At 46.4% G+C, this 4,619-nt stretch overlaps 1 protein-coding gene across 4 annotated transcripts in view; it reads left to right on the forward strand.

The window, feature by feature from the left end:
• Window positions 1-1,913: 1,913 nt before the first annotated feature.
• NDEL1 (nudE neurodevelopment protein 1-like 1) overlaps window positions 1,914-4,619 on the forward strand; it is a 70,118-nt gene continuing 67,412 nt past the window's right edge. For 2 of the 4 annotated variants that reach the window (XM_005878797.2, XM_005878798.2), the window contains exon 1: window positions 1,916-1,996. The gene's annotated coding sequence lies outside the window, so the exon portion shown is untranslated. Of the gene's footprint in view, window positions 1,997-4,619 lie in introns of all 4 variants that reach the window. The other 2 variants (XM_014549849.1, XM_005878796.2) reach the window with 2 other exon arrangements.

A 4,619-nucleotide genomic window follows, 5' to 3' on the forward strand; every position in this document is an offset into this window, starting at 1 on the left:
ATTTGAGTTTGAGATGATGAAACATTCTGGAGAATGGACAGTGTTCATGGTTGCACAGCAGTGTGAATGTATTTGATGCTGTCTAGATATATTTTTATTGATTTCAGAGAGGAAAGGAGAGGGAGAGAGAGAGATAGAAACATCAATGATGAGAGAGAATCATTGATTGGCTGCCATCAAGCCTGCAATTGGCATGTGTCCTGACCGGGAATCAAACCCGGGACCCTTCAGTCCCCAGACAGATGCTTTATCCACTGAGCCAAATCGGCTAGGGCGAGGGACAATCTTTAAGAAGGTGCCATCATCTGAAAGGCAGGAGGTTAGCGAGGTGAGGACAGAGAGCCAGGAGGAGGGGAGTTCTCCTGTCAGTTGGCGAGTCACCGCCAACTAAGGGTTGCTTTTCATAGATTTAAGGATGCTGCAGGCTACGCAGGCTTCCTTCTGGAAATGCACAGGGTGTGGGCGAGCAGGATTCAGGCAGATGAAGCTTCAGCTTTCAGCAGCCCCCTCCCGCCCCATTTCACATCTTTAGGGGTTTGAGGGGATTGTGAGAGGAGCCAAGGATCACCCTGCCCTGCCCTCCTGCCCACAGCCTGCACAACCTCAGCGCCACTGCTACGGAGCCCTCAGCCCAGGTACCTCAGTTTCCCTCTGTGCTGTAAAGATGGTGGAGTTTCATAGCATCACGAAGGTCCTCGAACATTTATAGACCAACTTCCAGTGCTCGGCAGAAAGCTCCTGAGGATACAGAGACAGATCCATGCTGCCCCTGCCCTCGCTGGGTGACATCACCGTGGGAGAGGAATGATCAGTGAAGGGCCTCAGTAGCGGTTCTTCACCGTGTGCTTCTGTGTGGTGAGACGAAATCACTCACGAGACCTGGAGCCACTGCGGAGGCGACAGGTGCTCAGGGTGACTGTCAGACCAGGGAGGTCTGGTCTGAGAAGACTGAAGGAGTGGGTCCGATTTGGAGAGGCAGAAAGGTGGCGAGTCACCGCCAACTGGTAAAGGGACCAATTGGACCATATCTCATTTCAGCTTAAACAGTGCTGTGCAGCCAGTGCTGGTATTGCCTCCCTTTCATAGATGAGGAGACTCAGGGATGAAAGCAGCTCATTCAAGGTCTCGCAGCTAAAAGTGGTAGCTGGAGTCTATCTGACTTTGTTTATTCGTTCAAGTGCCCTGTAGGTGCTATGCCAGGGTCTGTGCATCTCCTCTTCTGAGTAAGTGAACCAGGCGGCATGACTCAGGGATTGAGCTTCGATCTACAAAACAGAAGGTCACGGTTTGATTCCCAGTTGAGGCACATGCCCAGGTTGCGGGCTCGATCCCCAGTGTGGGGTGTGCAGGAGGCAGCTGATCAATGATTCTCTCTCATCGTTGATGTTTCTATCTCCCCTTCTCCCTTCTGCTTTGAAGTCAATAAAAAATACATTAAGGGCCGCCCCCACGCCCTTCACGCAACGCACGTTCGTGGGGAACCTGGCGCTAAACCATTCGTAGATGACCTGCTTCTGGGTAGGGGTTTCGTACGTAGCAGAGCAGCTCCCTCGCTGCGATCTATTGAAAGTCAGCCCTCGACACAAGGGTTTAAAAAAAGAAAAAAAAGAAAAAAAAAAAGAAAAAATACATTAAAACAAATAAACAAACAACAAAGTGAAAGCTCTTTCCCGAGCCCTTCCCCTCCAAACACAGGACAGAGGCACACACACCTGCAGTGGCAGTGGGGAAACTTGAAGGCCTGGCTAACGAGATCGATTTGCATTTTTTCCCCTTCCTGGGCACTGAAGTCTTGCTCAACTCCAGCTGAGCGGTGAGGCTGGCAGGGTTGCCTCACTTCTAGACGGCAAGCCCCAGCCCTCCTGGCCCAAACCCACTTCCTGTGCTTATGCCTCTTTTGTCAGAGGTGATTCTCACGCTTCCTGTTGACTTTGTTTCAGCTGGTCCCTGTGAGCTGCTGTTGATCGGATCTGTGAAGCCTGGGACGCGGAACCAGGTACAGTGGGTCGGTGGGGGGTCTTCTGGGAGAAGGTCGGGGCCAGGTGAGGCCGGGCCTGGGGCACACCTGAGTGGGGGCTCCTGGTGGCCTGAGGACCCTCCCTGTCCACATGGTGGGGGGGTGTCCAAGGTAAGGTTGGTTTGTACATGTGGTTCTGCCCCTGTGGGGGTGACACCCAGGGTTTGCTTTGGTGGCTTCCTCAAGTCACACTGTCTGCCCACATCCCCCCAAGATCTCATCACCTTGATGTGGCTTTCTGTTTCCGAGGCTGCCAGGGAGCATTGTTCTGGGGTGCAGAGAGAGTTTCCTGGGTTCCGACAGGTTTACCTGGGACTGACTGGGCTTTCGTTGGTGTGGTGCTTGAAACTGGGCTGAGCTGGGCTGAGCTGAGCTGAGCTGAGCAGGTCAGGGGCTGGTGATGACGTCCTGGCTCCCGGTTTTACTTACCAGCCAGTCACTCAGCTGCCCTCTGACCTTGTTTCCTCATCGAAAACACGGCAGAATATCTCTATTTTGTGGGATTTTTGTGATGCTTAAGCAGGACAATGATTGTGAAAGTGTTTCGTAAATTGTGCGCTGATATGCTTCAGGGTTTGAGGCTACTTTTATTTCATTTTCTAAAGGAAACTAGACTTTTTAAAATGAGAATATGATCGTTGTAAAAGATCCAAACAATACAGAGAAAGTGGAAGTTTACATACTTCCTTCCCCAAAGATTACTATTGACACATTAGTATATAGACTCATAGACTAATATAATTCAAAAAAATTCTTATTGTGGTAACATACGTAACATACAATTTTAAAAAATTTCGATCTACGAAACAGAAGGTCACGGTTTGATTCCCGTAATTCAAAAAAATTCTTATTGTGGTAAAATACATAACATACAATTTAAAAAAATTTATCATTGTTAAGCGTACAGTTCATCACTGCCACCCACCTCCAGAACTTTTTCCACCTTCCCATGATTCTCTCTCATCGTTGATGTTAAGCGTACAGTTCCTCACTGCCACCCACCTCCAGAACTTTTTCCACCTTCCCACACATACACTCTGTGGCCCATTAAACAATAACTCCCCATTCTTTCTCACCCAGACCCTGGCAGCCACCATTCTACTTTCTGTCTCAATGAATGTGACCACTCTTGGTACCTCATTTAAGTGGAATCATATAGTATTTGTCTTTTTGCAACTGCCTATTTCACTTAGCATTAATGCCCTCCAGGTTTATCTGTGTTGTAGCATGCGTCAGAATTCCCTTCCTTTTCATGGCTGAATACTATTCCATTGTATGTATATGTCATATTTTGTTTATCCATTTATCCGTTGATGGACAGTTGGGTTGTTTCTACTTTTGGGCTATTGTGAATAATGCTGCTATGAACATGGGTGTGCAAATATCTGAGTCCCTGTGAATTCTTTTGGGAATATACTCACAAGTGGATTTGCTGGATCATATGGTAATTATATTTTTAATTTTTTGAGGAACCTTCCTACTGCTTTCCACAGTGGCTGCACCATTTTGCATTCTTTTTAAAAAATATATATTTTTATTGATTTCAGAGAAGAAGGAAGAGGGAGAGAGAAATAGAAACATCCATGATGAGAGAGAATCATGGATTCGCTGCCTCCTGCAAGTCCCCCACTGGGGATCGAGCCCACAACCTGGGCATGTGCCCTTGACCGGAATCGAACCTGGGACCTTTCAGTTCACAGGCCCACGCTCTATCCACTGAGCCAAACCGGCTAGGGTCCATTTTATAGTCTTACCAGCACTGCACAAAGGTTCCAATTTCTCCACATCCTCGCCAGCACTTGTTCTTTTCTCTCTCTCTGTGTGTGTGTGTGTGTGTGTGTGTTTTATTGTAGCCATCCTAATGGCTATTCAGTGGTATCTCATTGTAGTTTCGATTTGCATTTCCCTAATGATTAGTGATGTGGAGCATCTTTTCACGTGCTTATTAGCCATTTGTATATCTTTTTTGGCAAAATGTCTATTCTAGTTCTTTGCCCATTTTCTAAATAAAATTGTTTGGTTTTTATTGGTGTGGTGGTGGTGTTTGAGTTCTTTATATATTCTGCATATTAACTAGACTTCTAGACTTTTTTATTTTAATATATATTTTTATTGATTTTAGAGAGGGAGGGAGAGATAGAAACATCAATAATGAGAATCATTGTATCAGTGGTCGGCAAACTCATTAGTCAACAGAGCCAAATATCAACAGTACAATGATTGAAATTTCTTTTGAGAGCCAAATTTTTTAAACTTAAACTATATAGGTAGGTAACATTGTTATAACTTAATTAGGGTACTCCTAAGGCTTAGGAAGAGCCACACTCAAGGGGCCAAAGAGCCGCGTGTGGCTCGCGAGCTGCAGTTTGCCGACCATGCCAATTTGGCTCAGTGGATAGAGCATTGGCCTTTAAACGGAAGGGTTCCAGGTATGATTCCGGTCAAAGGCACATGCCTGGGGTTTTGAACTCCATCCCCAGTAGGGGGTGTGCAGGAGGCAGCCGATCAATGATTCTCTCTCATCATTGATGTTTCTCTCTCTCTCTCTCCCTCTCCTATCCTCTCTGAAATCAATAAAAATATATTTTTAAAAATAATAATA

Source organism: Myotis brandtii, unplaced genomic scaffold, assembly GCF_000412655.1.
Source record: "Myotis brandtii unplaced genomic scaffold, ASM41265v1 scaffold573, whole genome shotgun sequence".
Taxonomy (NCBI): Eukaryota; Metazoa; Chordata; class Mammalia; order Chiroptera; family Vespertilionidae; genus Myotis; species Myotis brandtii.